At 49.6% G+C, this 18,442-nt stretch overlaps 1 protein-coding gene across 8 annotated transcripts in view; it reads left to right on the top strand.

Moving 5' to 3' along the window:
- Positions 1-587: 587 nt before the first annotated feature.
- CKAP5 (cytoskeleton associated protein 5) overlaps positions 588-18,442 on the top strand; it is a 901,993-nt gene continuing 884,138 nt past the window's right edge. For 4 of the 8 annotated variants that reach the window (XM_086959681.1, XM_086959678.1, XM_086959679.1 and 1 more), the window contains exon 1: positions 7,591-7,682. The gene's annotated coding sequence lies outside the window, so the exon portion shown is untranslated. The other 4 variants (XM_086959680.1, XM_086959676.1, XM_086959682.1 and 1 more) reach the window with 3 other exon arrangements.

The raw sequence follows: 18,442 nt of genomic DNA, 5'->3' as shown, positions 1-18,442 counted from the left end.
TGTCCTTAATAGAAGGGGACATTCTTTGACGAGAAGCTACAAAAAACAATGATTCTCACACTTTGTTTAATACACTCCAACGCCGATAGGATGAGGAGGACAAGCAGGTGGCAAGAGCCCCGCAAGGTCTTAAACACAAGGACTCCATGTGTGGCATCTGTCCATCGGTTCCCACCCCGGCAGGGCAGCTCCTCGCGCCAAGAGCGTGCGTGATGAGCTCAGCGCGGCGTCTTCACCGGATATCCGCAATGGAGCAACGGTCAGTCATTGTCCTAATGTGAAGGCGGGGCTACAGCAAGGCTTGACCCAAGCCTTTTTTGACCGCGCCCCCTCACGCGCTGCGTGATGCGTGCCGTCGCTGGCTTGATGAAGTCGGCATGACGTCACAAGCGGTCCTCTGAGGCGGAGCGTGGTTTGCGCCGTTCTAGATACCCGTGACCCAACTGCAAGATGGCGGCGTACTACACGAAGCGCATGCGCAGACGTGTTTCCGAAGGCGCGATCCCGCCTGACTGAAGCTGTCATCGTGGGCGCGCACGGGTGATCCGGAAGTGACGTCGTGGTATGGAAGCGGCCAATGGAAGGCCGTAACTGCAGTGCGCGCCTGCCAATAGGTTGAGCGGACATTGGCCCGTCAGAAATTTGAAATAGCAGCTGAGGAGGAAAGCGCCGAGAAGCAGGTAGGCCCCCCGCCGCCAGAGAACGCACAGGGCCCGCCTCAGAGAGGGCCCCGTGGACGCCCCGCCAGAGAACCTGCCTTAGAGAGGGCCAGGACGCGCGGGAGGGCGGCCTGGGGGTCCCAACGCCCCCCGGTGCACCGGCTGAGGTGAAGGGCGACCCCACTGAAGAGCCCCCGCCTACCACCACTCACCTGACACCACCTGATCTCGCTGTCACTCTGGCTTCTGTTGAGTCCACCCCCGGGGTAATGTACACTCCGGCCCCCACCCCACGAGAGGTCACCCACTACCGTCCCCTCCATTAGGAGAGGGGCCCTCCACCACCCCAGAGGGCCTCCCTGGAGAATAGACAGACACGACAGTGGTCTCTCACCGTGGGAACACCCCGCCCCCAAACAGGTGGGAGGGGTAACATTAGAGACCCCCCTCCCACCCCCTCCGCACTTCTGACAGGTGATGAGGGCCCCCACCTTCACCCCTTCCTTATTCCTTTCCTGCACCCCTGGCACAGAGAGCCCCCCCAAGTACCTAAATGCCTTTACTTCGCATAATACACCAATGATCCAAATAAAGCAATGCCGGTGACATCAATGAAACAGTACAATCATTCCAGTCTGAAGTAAAACCTCCCCGTGCGGCTCTTCTCTGGGTTCAGCCCCACCACGGTAGAGTTCTCGGGCCGACACCGGTCTGGCGAGCATGAAAGGTCGGCGTTTGCGGCCAGCACGCCTCCGTATTCAGCATCCCAAACATATTTGAAATATTGGGGCCGTCGCCGCTGAGATCTGACCATTTGTTAACAGAGGAAAGTCTTTACCTTCAGATCCAATGCTTCAAGGAGATCTCCGCCTCGCTGCCCCCCCCCCCCCCCCCCCCCCACCCCCCGGCCACACAGATTACTTTCAGCAAGGGTGCTCACCAAGTCCTCTATTATAAACCCTCCTTGAAATCCCTTTTAAAAATACCGTAACCGTACTCATAACACATGCTTCTCCTGACTTTCATTACACATTTTAAATGCACTGGTTATAAAACTGTATTTGATTTTCTGCTCACTCTAAAGTTATTTTCAAAGGTGCTTGATGTGGGGGGGGGGTGAAACTATCTGAAAATGGCAGATACAAGTAAGAAAAGGGTAAACTGTGCCATGTATTGTTTATGCTATGGTGAACCCCGCCTCCTAAAGTATACCCCATTGAGCCTGTAACAACTAAATATTGATATTCATTGAATCCCGAAACGCCTTTAGTTACTATGAGGTGCAAAGAACCGTTTGGCTTCTTGTTTACATCGATTTTAAAAATTCGAAAATGCTTTACTTCGTATAGTTTTAATAAGTTGCTTATCTCTTAAAATTGATTTCTCTTCTCGCCCCCTTAACCTTTGTTTTTGATGGGTGTGTGTGTGTGTGTATGTGTGTATATATATATATATATATATATATATATATATATATATTTCCGCCCTAGATTATCTCGAGTTACTACCTTGCATCCACTTTCTCAGCATGCACCATAAATCAAAACTTTCTCCTATTTCAACCGCCCAGGGTATGAATTATGGCCATAGTTGAGGAGGAGGGTGGGTTAGGACATCTTGCGAACAGAAAGGGTGAATTTGTGTAGGAAATGTCTATTGTCTACGGGGGGCTTAGAGATGGTCATATAAATCGAGTTTTTACTAGAGACTGGGGAATCTGTGTGCTTGTCATTAAGATTCAGCATGCACAGTCTTTGGACGGTAAAGGTGGAAATATACGATGGCTGCGTTTCTTTCGCAGAGATGTAGGGGGGGGTAGTTGCTTTAGGGTCGTCTGTCAATGTGAAGCAAATGATCTTCATTGTAATTGCAAAAGCATGTGATGCACAGTAAGTCCTCCCCTTCCGATGTGACCGCAGAGCTTGTGAACTCCCAAACGTAAACCCTAGATTCTGCGCACCTCTTGGCTTCCTGAGTAGATGCACCCACTCCAAAGAAATCCCATCCATTCGTCAACGTTTCCACCATTAAGGGGGTTCCTATGAGCACCCCTGTTTTATTCCTCCCCTAAAACGAATCCGACCCCAGAATGTGCCCTGTCCTCCGAAGTGTAGTTATGCCTTTATCTAGAGTAGCCCAGGACAGACCTTAGCAGGTGAGCCCCTCCAATAACACCCCTTAGTATAACTGTGACTTACAATCATCCTTTGTCCAGCTAGATGACACCTCTCACATAGTGTGCACCTACTGACCTTGCCGTGAGACAGCCAAAGCCTCTTATCTGAAAGGTACTTTATTAGAGCCCAAAGGAAAACTTTCTGTGGCAGCAGATGCCTCCCTACTGATGGCTACCTAGATGTTTCGATGAAGAGCACCTTTCCGTTTGGAATAGTTTCTCTATGGCAGGGCGGTGTGTTCGATCTTTTTGCGGTAGGAACCTTGCTGCAGAAAGGGATTTTATCTTTTGGTGAGTTCTGTTTTGTACAGGTGCACTGTCCGGCTACATCCCTTTTGTTGGGGCTTGTATCTCTTCGGGAGATCTGTCTGTTAAGGGCCTATCGTCTCTTTTAGGTAGAGGCTTCAGTCTGTTGGGTGGGCTCGGTCTTGTTGGGACCTGCTGTCAAGGGTGGTGGGCGTTATGGAAGGCACCTGTGTTTGCTTGGACCAACTGTCTTTGTGGATCTTTGTAGTCTGGACTTGCTTCTAATGTCTGTGTGTTTGTGCTAGGGGCTTGTATCCCGGGGGGGAGAGCTGGTCTTTGGAGGAATGGGTGTAGGGACCTGGATGTGTTAGGGTTCCACTGTCTGTGTATATTCGTTGCAGGAGCCTGTATTTGTTAGGGGTCTACTGTCTCTGCGTGTTTGTGGTAGGAGCTTGTCAGAAGCCTGCTGCTTGTATGTGTGATAGGGGCCTGCGGTCTGTGTATGGTTGTGAGCGGGGGCCATGCTGTCTGTGTATGGTTGCGAGCGGGCCCTGCGGTCTGTGTATGGTTGCGAGCAGGCCCTGCGGTCTGTGTATGGTTGCGAGCGGGGCCTGCGGTCTGTGTATGGTTGCGAGCGGGGCCTGCGGTCTGTGTATGGTTGCGAGCGGGGCCTGCGGTCTGTGTATGGTTGCGAGCGGGGCCTGCGGTCTGTGTATGGTTGCGAGCGGGGCCTGCGGTCTGTGTATGGTTGCGAGCGGGGCCTGCGGTCTGTGTATGGTTGCGAGCGGGGCCTGCGGTCTGTGTATGGTTGCGAGCGGGGCCTGCGGTCTGTGTATGGTTGCGAGCGGGGCCTGCGGTCTGTGTATGGTTGCGAGCGGGGCCTGCGGTCTGTGTATGGTTGCGAGCGGGGCCTGCGGTCTGTGTATGGTTGCGAGCGGGGCCTGCGGTCTGTGTATGGTTGCGAGCGGGGCCTGCGGTCTGTGTATGGTTGCGGCAGGGGCCTGCGGTCTGTGTATGGTTGCGACAGGGGCCTGCGGTCTGTGTATGGTTGCGGCAGGGGCCTGCGGTCTGTGTATGGTTGCGATAGGGGCTTGCGGTCTGTGTATGGTTGCGATAGAGGCCTGCGGTCTGTGTATGGTTGCGGCAGGGGCCTGTATGTTTTTGGGGCCCATTGTCTATGATTGTAGTAGAAGCCTGTATGTTAGGGGTCTGTATGTGTGTTTTAGGGGCCTGTTGTCTGTATGTGGTAGGGGCATGTGTGTTCTAGGGGCCAGTTGCCTGTATGTTTTAGGGGCCTGTATGTTTTAGGGGCCTGTATGTTTTAGGGGCCTGTATGTTTTAGGGGCCCATTGTCTATGATTGTAGTAGAAGCCTGTATGTTAGGGGTCTGTTGTCTGTATGTGTGTTTTAGGGGCCCGTTGTCTGTATGTGGTAGGGGCATGTGTGTGGTAGGGGCATGTGTGTGGTAGGGGCCTGTATATTTTAGGGGCCTGTATGTTTTAGGGGCCCATTGTCTATGATTGTAGTAGAAGCCTGTATGTTAGGGGGTCTGTTGTCTGTATGTGTGTTTTAGGGGCCCGTTGTCTGTATGTGGTAGGGGCATGTGTGTGGTAGGGGCATGTGTGTTTTAGGGGCCCATATGTTTAAGGGGCCTGTATGTTTTAGGGGCCTGTTGTCTGTATGTGGTAGGGGCCTGTTGTCTGTATGTGGTAGGGGCTTGTTGTCTGTATGTGGTAGGGGCCCGTTGTCTGTATGTGTCATTGGCCCCCTGTCTGTGGTGGGTGCTTTGTATGTGTCACTGGCCTCCTATCTGTCTGTGGTGGGTGCTTGTACGTGTCAGGGCACTCACTGTCTCTGTGGTGGGTGCTTGCATGTGTCGGGGGCCCCCCCCTGTCTGTCTGTGGTGGGTGCTTGCATGTGTCAGCCCCCCCCCTGTCTGTCTGTGGTGGGTGCTTGTATGTGTCGGGCCCCCTGTCTGTGGTGGGTGCTTGCATGTGTCAGGGCCCCCCTGTCTGTCTGTGGTGAGTGCTTGCATGTGTCAGGGCCCCCTGTCTGTCTGTGGTGGATGCTTGCATGTGTCAGGGCCCCCTGTCTGTCTGTGGTGGATGCTTACATGTCAGGGCCCCCCTGTCTGTGGTGGATGCTTGTGTGTGTCAGGCCCCTCCTGTCTGTCTGTGGTGGATGGTTGCATGTCAGGGCACGCCTGTCTGTCTGTGGTGGATGCCTGTATGTGTCAGGGTACCCCTGTCTGTGGTGGGTGCTTGTATGTGTCAGGCCCCTCCTGTCTGTCTGTGGTGGATGCTTGCATGTCAGGGCACCCCTGTCTGTCTGTGGTGGGTGCTTGTATGTGTCAGGGCACCCCTGTCTGTCTGTGGTGGGTGCTTGTATGTGTCAGGGCACCCCTGTCTGTCTGTGGTGGGTGCTTGTATGTGTCAGGGCCCCCCTGTCTGTCTGTGGTGGGTGTTTGTATGCGTCAGGGCCCCCCTGTCTGTCTGTGGTGGGTGCTTGTATGTGTCAGCCCCCCCCCTCCTGTCTGTCTGTGGTGGGTGCTTGTATGTGTCAGGCCCCCCCTCCTGTCTGTCTGTGGTGGGTGCTTGTATGCGTCAGGCCCCCCCTCCTGTCTGTCTGAGGTGGGTGCTTGTATGTGTCAGGGCCCCCTGTCTGTCTGTGGTGGGTGATTGTATGTGTCAGGCCCCCCTGTCTGTCCATGGTGGATGCTTGTATGTGTCAGGCCCCTCCTGTCTGTCTGTGGTGGGTGGCCGTCTGTCTGTCTGTGGTGGGTGGCCCCCTGTCTGTCTGTCTGTGGTGGGTGGCCCCCTGTCTGTCTGTCTGTGGTGGGTGGCCCCCTGTCTGTCTGTCTGTGGTGGGTGGCCCCCTGTCTGTCTGTGGTGGGTGCTTGTATGTGTCAGGGTCCATGTCTGTGGTGGGTGCTTGCATGTGTCAGGCCCCTCCTGTCTGTCTGTGGTGGGTGCTTGTATGTGTCAGGGCCCCCCTGTCTGTCTGTGGTGGATGCTTGTATGTGTCAGGCCCCTCCTGTCTGTCTGTGGTGGGTGGCCCCTGTCTGTCTGTGGTGGGTGGCCCCCCTGTCTGTCTGTCTGTGGTGGGTGCTTGTATGTGTCAGGGCCCCCCTGTCTGTCTGTGGTGGATGCTTGTATGTGTCAGGCCCCTCCTGTCTGTCTGTGGTGGGTGGCCCCCTGTCTGTCTGTCTGTGGTGGGTGGCCCCCTGTCTGTGGTGGGTGGCCCCCTGTCTGTCTGTGGTGGGTGGCCCCCTGTCTGTCTGTGGTGGGTGGCCCCCTGTCTGTCTGTGGTGGGTGCTTGTATGTGTCAGGGCCCCCTGTCTGTGGTGGGTGCTTGCATGTGTCAGGCCCCTCCTGTCTGTCTGTGGTGGGTGCTTGTATGTGTCAGGGCCCCCCTGTCTGTCTGTGGTGGATGCTTGTATGTGTCAGGCCCCTCCTGTCTGTCTGTGGTGGGTGGCCCCTGTCTGTCTGTGGTGGGTGGCCCCTGTCTGTCTGTGGTGGGTGGCCCCCCTGTCTGTCTGTGGTGGGTGCTTGTATGTGTCAGGGCCCCCCTGTCTGTCTGGTGGGTGCTTGCATGTGCCAGGGCACCCCTGTCTGTCTGTGGTGGGTGCTTGTATGTGTCGGGCCCCCCTGTCTGTCTGTCTGTGGTGGGTGCTTGTATGTGTCGGGCCCCCCTGTCTGTCTGTCTGTGGTGGGTGCTTTTATGTGTCAGGGCCCCCCTGTCTGTCTGTGGTGGGTGCTTGCATGTGTCAGGGCCCCCCTGTCTGTCTGTGGTGGGTGCTTGTATGTGTCAGGGCCCCCCTGTCTGTCTGGTGGGTGCTTGCATGTGCCAGGGCACCCCTGTCTGTCTGTGGTGGGTGCTTGTATGTGTCAGGCCCCCCTGTCTGTCTGTGGTGGGTGCTTGTATGTGTCAGGGCCCCCTTGTCTGTGGTGGGTGCTTGCATGTGTCAGGGCCCCCCTGTCTGTCTGTGGTGGGCGCTTGTATGTGTCAGGGCCCCCCTGTCTGTGGTGGGCGCTTGTATGTGTCAGGGCCCCCCTGTCTGTCTGTGGTGGGCGCTTGTATGTGTCAGGGCCTGTCTGTCTGTGGTGGGTGCTTGTATGTGTCAGGGCCCCCCTGTCTGTCTGTGGTGGGTGCTTGTATGTGTCAGGGCCCCCGGTGCTTGTATGTGTCAGGGCCCCCTGTCTGTCTGTGGTGGGTGTTTGTATGTGTCGCCCCCCCCCCCCCCTGTCTGTGGTGGGTGCTTGTGTGTCAGGGTCCCCTGTCTGTTTGTGGTGGGTGGCCCCCTGTCTGTCTGTGGTGGGTGCATGTATGTCAGGCCCCCCCTGTCTGTCTGTGGTGGGTGCTTGCATGTGTCAGGGCACCCCTGTCTGGGCTTCTGACAGGCACCTGCCCCTGGTCTGTGACTTTCCCTGCCGTCCCTCCCCTCCCTCCCTCCATCCTCGGCTCCTCCCAGGGCCGGCCCACCATCGCTCCCTCCTCTCCTCGGCCCCTCCCAGGGCCGGCCCCCCCTCCACCCCCAGAGGCGGGCTCCTTGCAGAGAGGATGATGCCGTCTCACGGTTGCTAGAGCCTCCCGGGAGGACTGTGAGTGTTTGGCGCTAGGAGGGTGGAGGGGGCTGGGGCGGGGTCGGCGGTACGGGGTGCATGAATGCCCCCATGCTTGGGGTGGGTGGGAGTTAGGGTTGGGCTGCGGCCGCCACCGCCGCCTGGTAAACAATGCGGGAGGGAGGCGCCCCCGGGGCGTCCCGGCGGCTGCACCTCGGGTGGGTGTGCGCCCCACTGGCAGCACTAGGGCGATCCGTGCCTATGGGGGTGGTCACCTCTGTGCTGCACACGGGGTGTGCTCTCCACTGCTTCCACTAGTGACAGGTGTGGTTTTGGGGGGCTCCTCGGTGCTGTGCAGTGTGTGCGCCCCACTGCCAGCACTAGGGCGATCCGTGCCTACGGGGGTGGTCACCTCTGTGCTGCACACGGGGTGTGCTCTCCACTGCTTCCACTAGTGACAGGTGTGGTTTTGGGGGGCTTCTCGGTGCTGTGCAGTGGGTGTGCGCCCCCCTGCCAGCACTAGGTTGACAGGTTCGTGGGCCTCGGCGCCGCTTCCTTCATGTGTTCTCTGCTACTTGCTTTAGGGTGATGTGTGTGTATTTGGGGGGGGGTGCGGGGGACCCTCGATGCTTCACTCTGGATGTGCGCCCCACTAGAGTGACGTGTGCTTTTGGGGGGTTCCTAGGTGCTGTTTGCTTCACTGCTTGCACTAGGGGGATCCTATTGTATTGGCGGGGGTCCTCTGTGCTGCACAGTAGTGTGCCCCTCCATGCTTGTTCTGTCAGCAAAGGTACCTCTCGCTCTGGTGGTCCCGCCGGAATGCGCAGTTATCTGGGCGCAGGACAGTAACCGGAGGCGAGACTGTCTGTGCAGGCCCAGGGATGAGCTGGGAGAAGTGTAGGGCCCGATGTGAAGACGAGAAGTGTCAGGTCTGGGGGGTTGTGGTCTCTCTTCTGGTCCTGCTGGGGTATTGGCGGTGTGGGCTCTTCGCCAGCTGTTGGTGACGAACGGTCGACTTTGCATTATGTCTCGGGACACGGATGTTGATTTGGATGAAGCTTGGCTGATTGAAGGATGAATGCAAGGCTTGTGAAAAGGGGAGTGTTGCAGAGAAGTGGGTGCGAGCGATATGTGGCTGCCTGGCGCACACATGCTTGGTTAGCGAGGGTGCTCCTCACAGCTGCCCATGGGACGTGCCCAGTGCTGCAGGCTCGGGAACCAGTAGGTTCTGCTCGTCTAGTGCAGGGTGTGACGGCTACAAACTGGAAATCGCTGACTGCTGCATCTTGGGATGGTACAGCAAGGGTGTGGAATTTAATAAAATATCTACTGGTCACGGAACATGTTGCTTTATAAATCTGCTCATCCTGTAAAAAAATCCACTTGTCCTTTTGGTGCCACGTAGTGTGGCGAGAAATTATGGCAGCAATCGCGTTATATGAGAGCTCTGATAGTGGCCTCTCTGATTATGCCAAGGTTCATACCATAGAAGGGTTTGAATACTAGCAGTTCACTGATTTTGCCACCTCTCAGCACATCTAAATCCTGGGGTTGGCAGTAGCGCTAAGCAAGATTCAGCGTTGGATTGCACTTTTGAGCCTGTGCAAACCTAATAACTTGCATGTCTCGGGGGTTTTTACCGGTTCTTCTCTAATCTGTTCCCATACGGAGAACGGTTGGACATTTACTCCTGACCATGGTAGAAGTAAATACTAAAAAAGGAATTGGAGGAAAAGTGAACTACTAAACGCTCAGCAAATTGTCACGGTGGCAAATCTACACATGTATATTTGCTCGTTCTAAAATTGCAGTTTACAAATATTTTGTAGAGTTCCATTTCCTGGCCTACTTTTGGAAGGTCTTATACATTTATGAAATCATAAATCTGCTCTAAAGCAAGGACATATACCATGTGTGCACTTCTGTGACTTTTTATAAGAACTGGCACAAACCGAGACCTATTTGTTATTATCATTCTATAGACTGGCTTCACTGTGAGTGACAGCATTCTACTTTTTCACAAGGGGCTTATCGGCACACAGCGTGGTTTTAGTCAGTGCCAGGGACTACCATGGCAATGAGTGCTTTTTCAGAATTAAAATTGTTTTTGGCTATCTTCATTGTAATTGAGGGGTCCTGGTAGGTCCCACAACAATAACGTTTTGCAAAACCAGTGTCGCAACAAAACGTAGATTGAAAAAACCAAAAGGCTGAATATCAATGTCAGACCTAATGGCTTTGCCACTGCTTGTTTATTTTCATGTTTACCATAATGTTGCTGAACCTGGTTACACTGGTTTCCCATTATGAATGTTTTTGGAAATGCAAACACTTGTCAAAATATTTTACTAAACAATGCTTCAAAGAAACAGTACCTAAAATTCCACAGTAGTTTGGCAAAACATTTAATTTCCTAGTTGCATTTTTTTGTGAACGTTTTATTTTGAAGGTAAAAATTCATCAGTCTTGCTCTCTGGCTTCAGCAAATATTTGCATCTAATCTGAGTGGCTTCTGGGCGCATTGTCTGTAGCCTTATTTAAAACTTTGCAAACGTGGGTGCACATTTTTATATTGGAACCACTGAAAATAGTTCAATCCAAGCTTGCAACTTTTCTTTAGACTTCTCACCCCAATCACAAAGACTTTGCATTAAGGAACCTTAAATACTAGCACAAACTGCATTAATATATGGACACAAATGTTACCCTAACTGCAGACCATGGACTTCCCAGATCCATGATGTGGTACTGTAAACTGCCAGCTAAAGGGTTTGTGCTTCGGGGGGTTTGGCATACTTGTCCCAAGGACAAAAGAAACAAGAACTTGTTGTCCTTGACCCCAAACAATGTGTCCTGGGCGTCGGGCTATAGGAATTTCACACCTATGGTACAGGTGTCCTCATGAAGGATTGCAGCACTTAACTACAGTGTTCTGAGAGCGGAGCTTAATCAAACCGTGTTACCACAACTTTTAAGAGTTGTCTGCTGCACCCTCCCCCTTATGGACACTCATAAAGCCTGAGGAGTAGAGTGGATGAGATTGGAGGAGGTGCTATGTACTGTGCCTCGTAACTCTGGCGGTCGAAGTAGGAGAGAGTGTGGGAACGAGGCAGAAACGCGGCTCCATTGATACTAAGAACATATCCAGTTCTGGGGAGAAATCGAGTTACCCTATGCCCGTTCCAGGAAAGTTTTAATATACTACGAGATACACAACCAAACATTGCGCAGTAGTTCAAAAGGACGAAAGAAAGACACCCCAAGATAAGGAGCTCCTATGTCAGGAGAGAGGAAGTAGCCACAAAAGATTGCAGAATCCAAGTGCAACGTTACGCAGATCCCATGCTGGATCGTCTTCCACAGATAGTGGGGATAAGGTGTAATTAACCACTTCTTGAAACCCCAACAAGAGAAGTCCTGAAGAAGGTGCCACAGAATCAAATGTACTGCACCGAAACGCGTCGACGCATTTTTTCTGATATAAAGAATCCAATCAGGGCCTGGTAAACACTAGATGGATACTCAACACTATCACTAATGTTTACATAAGTTAAAACGGTTTAGGCCTGTGGATCTATTGACACAAAGTGGTAGAGACATTCGGTAGCCACAGCGATACGAGGGGTTTGTCATGGTATATTGTTTTGTTTTATGTTTATTGTCTAGTAACTGCTGAAATGTTATACACATGTCTCTATTGGTTTTGTGTATTTTTTAATTGTCTGAAAAGTATTGGTTTCAATTGCTTATGATCGTTTCAAGGAACATTTCTTGGATTTTAAATTGTCTTGTATTTTATTGCTTAGATATATGGTTTTAATAAAATTAGATTGTGAACGATTTCAGGGCTCGACAAATCCACTCGCCCGCTCGCATTTGCGAGGGAGAATGGATGAGGACGAGCTATTTTTAGGTCCTACTCGCCCTTTCTGGCGAGTAGGAAGTCAAACTAACTTTCGTCCTCTGTCTTTGAAAACAGAGCAAAAGTGACAAGATAACATGATTTAAAGGCATTTTTATAGCTCATAAAGGGAATGAGCAATAAAGATGCATTTAAATCTTGTTATCTTGTCACTTTTGCTCCGTTTTCAGAGACGGAGGTCAAGTGGGTTGCAGTCAGGTCGAGGGGATTTTCCATGGTACTAGACCAGCAGGACTAGTACCATTTTTCGGATTTGTCGAGCCCTGGATTTTATTTCTTTGTGGAAATCCTTATATATTCCCTGATATACAGTGGACTATAGGTCCTTCTCCCTGTTGACACGGGGGTGAGGTGAATAAGTTGACTCCAGGGATTCCCCTTTTGACTTACTAAACTTGTCCCAAGGACAAAAGAAACAAGAAAACTTGTTGTCCTTGACCCCAAACAATATGTCCTGGGCGTCGGGCTATAGGAATTTCACACCTATGGTACAGGTGTCCTCATGAAGGATTGCAGCACTTAACTACAGTGTTCTGAGAGCGGAGCTTAATCAAACCGTGTTACCACAACTTTTAAGAGTTGTCTGCTGCACCCTCCCCCTTATGGACACTCATCATAAAGCCTGAGGAGTAGAGTGGATGAGATTGGAGGAGGTGTCTTGTAACTCTGGCAGTCGAAGTAGGTCACTGCTTCGCCCAGGGTAGTGGTTGGTGGTCTATGGATGCTCCTGTTCTGGTGCACGTCTGGGAACTGCTGAGGCTAGGGACACTACTTTGCCCTAGGCAGGGTAGGGCGCACTGCTCTTTTCACTGGCCCAGTTCTTCTGAATCTAGTTCCTTGCTTGGGAAAAGAAACCCATCTATGGCGAAGCATAGGTTTTCTGCTATGTAAAAGCTGTTCTATAACTACGTAACCATAAATAGCTGCAAAATCAGACTCGTGGGGTAGACCTGATTAGAGTACTGACTTGTATTCCCCCAAAGGCCCAAAAATCTATTCCCTTAGATTACAAAGCTGCGTGAAGGAGTCTATCTTGAGAATCCGGGGCTGTATGGCTATGATGTGGAGAACAGGTTTTGCTTTTGATAGTCTGTGAAGTATTGCATGTAGGAAATAGGTGTTGAAGCGGAATACTAGATACGATTAGAGTGTTTAGTAGCTTTGGAATAATAATTGAAAAGTGTTTCTTTAGTACCAATTTCTTTCCAGAATTTTAAATGTTGAACCACTTCGTTAGCTACTTGAACAAGTCACCTTGTTCTTGAGACTAGGATGGTTTATATTGGGACAATAGGTTAAAAAGATATCCCAGAGTTCGACCACAGTTTGTGCAGTGACTGGCTTTCTGTAGATGTGTCTTCTAAAAGACTGTGACCAACACCCTAGAAGGAGGGTTTGAGTAATATATCCATATGAAACATTTAGTGGATTTTGATTTCATATTGCAGTCTCTTGAACCTCTGACTACAGAGATGTTGGGAGTCCAGACTTTTGTGCTCTCTAAACCTTGTGTGATCTTAGGGTCTGTGTATCCTAGATTCAGAGAGTACAAAGAATACAAACATCCACTCACCTTAGTGACTGTCTTCAGACGTAAATTCATTAGCAACTTTTTATAGCCTTGGTATACTCAAACCGTATTCATTTGAGGAGCCCTGTTCCGTTTTTGTTAACCACATTTTGTTCACTTTAAAGGCTATATAGCTTTTGTGTACCCTAAACAGCTACAGGACTGTATGTTTGCGTTGTGCACTCAACCATATTCACTTAAGGGTGTTGGTAGATAGTGATTCCTGTCCTGGGCTTTTTCCTCAATCTGACTAAGGGTGTAACCCAGCTCCTTGCAGTCAACCTCAAGGCCTCAGTGCCAAGTGTTTCTTGGCCTTTCTTTTTCCTTTTCCCTTTAGGTTCTAGCTCATGGCTTGGCTGGTGGTGTTTGAAGGCTTGCGGAGGGTAAGACAAATCCAATCTCATCTTCTTTTCATGATTTCTTCATGAACTGAGTTGGGAATTCTGCTGCCATAGGTTGTTGTTGCTGATGGCTTGTGGCAAGCAAATTTAGAAGACTTTCCTTAGACAGGTGTTGATGAAAGTGTGGACTTTGTTGGTGGTGGTCCTCCAAATTTCTGCTCTATATAGAAGGAACGATTTTTATGTTTGTGTTAAAAAGCCTGATCTGTGTTTGCAGCGTTGGGTCCTTGGAGCTCAAGATCTTCTTTAGCTGAAGAAGGCATCCCTTGGTTTGGCAATTCTTGCCTTGACATCTGCGTCTGTGCCACCCTGTTGTCCATGACACCTGCCCAAGTAGGTGAAGGCAAAAACTTCTTTTAGTGCCTTTCCTGCAAGAGTGACTGCAGTTGTGCTGGCTGTGGTAGCCTTCAGGATCACAACTGAGCGTCCACCTGTTCCTCCGTTTTGATAAGGATGACTCTGTTGAAACCTTTGCCTGGGTTTGATAGTTATCCATCTGTAGTTTGCACGGTTACTCAGGTCCTCATTCTTGGGGATCTTGAAGAGTCATTCTTTCCAGATCCTTCCAAACATGGGGTAGAGCATGTCTACTGATGTTTCAATGTCTACCTTCAGTGTCTCTGCAGTAATGTTGTAAGTTCCTGCTGCCAACCCATTTCTCAGATGTATGATGGCTTGTCACCTTTCTTCCTTGGTCGGTCTGCTGCTGTTGTTTCACAAGTACTTGTCAGCTGACTGTATGCCTGGTGGAGACTGTGGCACAGGGTAGTTCAGCAGTTCTTCAAAATGTCCCACCAATCTTCATTGTTGGCATTCGTTACCCAGGATTGTCTTCCCAGCTTTGTATGCTGCACCCGTTTTTCACTAGATTAGTGATATATTCTTGGGGGTATTTTGAACTTCTGCGCTGGGCTTTATTTTTGGAAGCATTCTGAACCCTTCTCTCTTTTGGGATTGTCTCTTTGGTGTGCAAAGCACCCTTTATTAGTTCTGGCTTGATAGCACTGGTTTCGATATACCTTATGTTTGTACAGCTGCACCTCATAGTGGGAATAGTCACGATGCACATGAGGTCTATTGGATACCTAGATTGCCAGGCCTTAGTACTGTGTGCTTTTTAAACTTCATTCATCAGATTTACACTGTTCTTTGACGTTTACATTTTTTTTTAATGATTCAAAAGTCTGTTCCAAAATGAAAAGATCTCAATTCATGTGGAAACAATAAGAAAAGTATAATCCCAAGGAAGCATTTCTTTAAAATCTGAAGTATTTTTCCATCAGTAATTTCACTATAAATGAACTTCATATACTCATCTGACCCCTGTGGTTGTTCATCAGAGGGAACCTAGAAATGAAAACACAGCGACACAACGTCACTTTTGAAAGTTCGTGGGGAGGCTTGTACATGTGCATGACTGCCTAAGGAAAGCAAATGACTACACCTTGTTTGTTCACAGAATAGAAATGCTCCCTGATGCAGCGCAATGGCTGCGAAGCTCAATGTCGTGCTGACTAGTGGATATGGAAACACGGATCACATGCCGGTGTTAATATCTGAACCAAAAGCATGCAAAACACCCTTCAAGTGACAACCTTAAGTATGAACGAGAACGCCGCCTGAAACATGAACAAAGTGTGTTAAACGCCCATGATTGAAAATAAGTGTTTCACTATCCGGGCTGGTTGGCCTTTCCTTTCATTTTCAATGTTCTGCTTTTCTATTTCACCGAGGATGCTACAGCTCTCTGGCCAGTGCTAACAGGCAGCTTGCTTGCCGCTCATTAATCTGCAGTGCACTGTATCGTACGTGACGCTTCATTAAAGCAGGAGACCATTGTGGAATGCCAGTGTCCATAGTGTATATTATTGTTTGACCATTCCAGGGTGGTCAACACATCAGTACTGGTTGTGATCGTTGTGCTGTAACTTGAAAACAATGAAACACAGTACAAATACTTCTACAAGACCGATCTCACTTCTGTGTTTGTTACTTTATTGCAAGCATATGCCCGCAGTGTTAAGTTCTCTCTGTATCCGGAAAGCCAAGCTGTCCTGTGTTCCAGTTGAACAAAAAACAATGGTTCTGTCGGGAATACAATTACTATGAAACATGTACTGAATACGTGTGAGAAACTATATATCCAGTGTAGGATATATCAGAAGAACTGACACTGACCACAAAGGGAGAGAAAGGAGAATGTTTTGTATTCAACCCTTTTACATATTGCATTCAAAATGACTTTAGACAAGCTGTCCAAAAACAAACACCACATTGAACTAAAAAGCGTGAGTGAGTCGTGATTGCGTGTTAAAAACATTTAACCAAACATACAGGGAGACCTAAACAATACATTAGAACATATCTGTAAAGTTCAATAGTCTCAGGTAGATGAATTAATTCTTTGGTTCTGTGGGACTCTGTACAGATGAATATATAGACAGAACGTCGACACTTCGTCCCTATCTATGTAAGATGCACTGTTTTATGTGCATCGGAGGCGGGTCTTCATTAGGACTGCGGAAGTGTTAGGACAGCCAATGGATGTAATAAGATTTGGTCAGGATTTCGTGAGTTGGATTTAAAAGCAAGGTGAGCTATGTTGGGAATATGCTCTCACCTCAGTATTCGTAGCTGTATTATTCGTCTGTTCTCCAACTTGGGAAGGGGTTGTCAGCCGATTAACTCCCGTGGCGTGATTGACAGAATGTCTCTAAAAACACATATAAGGAAGACCTCATACTCTGAATATGGAAAGGTCGTTGAATCTAGATAGTATGTACCGGGGCGAACATACCTCTTATTGATATTTATTCCTTATATATTCCTTCATCACCAGCCGGTCTGAAGATCATGTGGCGTGGAGTCCCTGGTGATAATCGGGGATCAGGTCCAAGTACAAGGTCACTTATGGGCCAGCAATATGCCTGCGTGATTTCCTATTCTGTGCTAGTGGTGTATTAGCGGCGCTATATACACTTTGTGGTCCAATTTAAACAACTAGGTAGCTTGGTCCACGGATTGAAATGGTGATGAATTGGGTTTTAGTTGAACATGAGCTGGCATGCTAATCGTGTGCCGGTGGGAATCCACTGGCGGAGACAGTGCTGGTTTAATGTGTGCGGTCTCTTATGGCTTCTGGTTCTATGTGCCACGTCATTGTTAATTACCAAAAGTGAGACGTGTGCGTGCAGGACAACAAACGTTGACCTAGTCCGCGCGCCGATCGTGTATTTATTTGGATGGTGAGGCCGTAAATGTGCCGGTACTATTGGCAGGTGGAGGGTGTGGCGGCATGACTCCCGAGTTAGTTATCCACGGGGTCGAGTGAGGCTACATAAATGTGTCCTATCAGGTTCTGTCCTAATTACTAAAGTCGTGACTTCGTTGGTGCTGGAGAACCGATCGGCCCGTACATGCTTAAGAAATCATCAGGCATTTATCGTGCTATACATTACGATCCAGGTCCAGCAGTCGTTTCAGCGAGTGATCGCACTAGACAGAAGGTATTACGAGCTCTGACGGTGGACTTACTCGGGGTAAATCTGTTGTCTGGATCAGTCGGGATCAATTATCAGCAAGAATAAAATGAACGGTTCTAACGTTTTAGAGTGTTCCTTGCATCCGAACATCCTAATGCTACTTACAGCCCAACACTAAGAGCATGGAATGGTTAACATGCCTCTGGTTTCTTGAGGGGGGAGGGGGGGCAGAGTACTGCAGATCTCTTCACTGTGGATCTGCCGTGGCTATTAGACGGGAGAGCGCATTCCTTTAGAAGGAAAACGCATGATTGGCTGGGCTCAGCCCCTCCCATTATTTGATCTACTCTTGGCATGAAAGTTGATGCTCCAGCAGTCTGGCAGGGCCTCTTGCGATTTCCGCCGGAGAGAAGGCCTCTCCAGATCAGTGGTCAATTACCTGGGTTTATGGTGGATATTATTTAGAGACTTTTAGCCTGCATTGCACATTCAAGTCCGGGTTGTCCAGAATCCAAGATTCACCTGGCCTAAACCAAGGAGGCGAACATTCGTCCATTCCGACTAAAGGCTTACCTTTCATGTCTACTGTTCAACCTTGAGTTGCATCTATCGAGCAGCTTGTGGCAGCCTTTTCTGAAGTTCTCATAAATCCGTGTTAAGATGAAAATGACACTTTCACAATTTCTGCTAAAGAGAGCATGCAGATTGTGGACCAAAGGCAGACCGGTTAACTTGACATTTTCACATTTTTAGAAGTCCCACCTTTCCCCAAAGCAATTTATGCTTGATAGTGTTCCTTTGTGAGTATCTGAATACATTCAGGCACTAATAGAGTATGTGCTGATCAAAAGACTGGACACAATAATAGGAATTTCAGTCTGTGTGGGGAATTCAGGGTCAGTATTGGAGCTCTGAGTTCTGCCAGCTGTCGTGCAATCCCCTAGAGAAGTGTTCCATCCTGGGGCTTGGAGACCACTGCGGGTCTGCGGAGCCTACTTAGGGTGTCCACGACTACTTAGAAATGTAAATATTAACAGATTAATAAAGTGTATATAAATAAAGAAGCTAAATGTGCAACTTACTGTAAATGTGAAGCAATTTGGAATTGGAGGCTTAGTATTCTCAGATTGTGTCGTGGGAGCAGTACAGGTGCCTCAAACGGTTGCATTCAGCCTTTCATCCATTAGAGGTTCGTAAAATGAGAATCATTGAGTTGGGTAACAATATACATCTGTTATTCATGAGCCTTACAAAACGTTATCCCAGCCTACTTGGTAGCAATATAATGCAAGGGCTTGTGCAAGAGCCTACTCCGTGGCATAGGCATGTTTTACTGCTTCAAGAACGAGGACGGAGAAAGATGGTATAATATTCTCCCCCCCCAGACCCCACCCCCCACAGTGGGACTTTACAAACAAACTCTG

This window comes from Lissotriton vulgaris, chromosome 2_2, assembly GCF_964263255.1.
Source record: "Lissotriton vulgaris chromosome 2_2, aLisVul1.2, whole genome shotgun sequence".
In the NCBI taxonomy this organism is placed as follows: domain Eukaryota; kingdom Metazoa; phylum Chordata; class Amphibia; order Caudata; family Salamandridae; genus Lissotriton; species Lissotriton vulgaris.
Note: the sequence above shows the minus strand (reverse complement) of the source record. Positions and strands in the feature narration are given on the sequence as shown.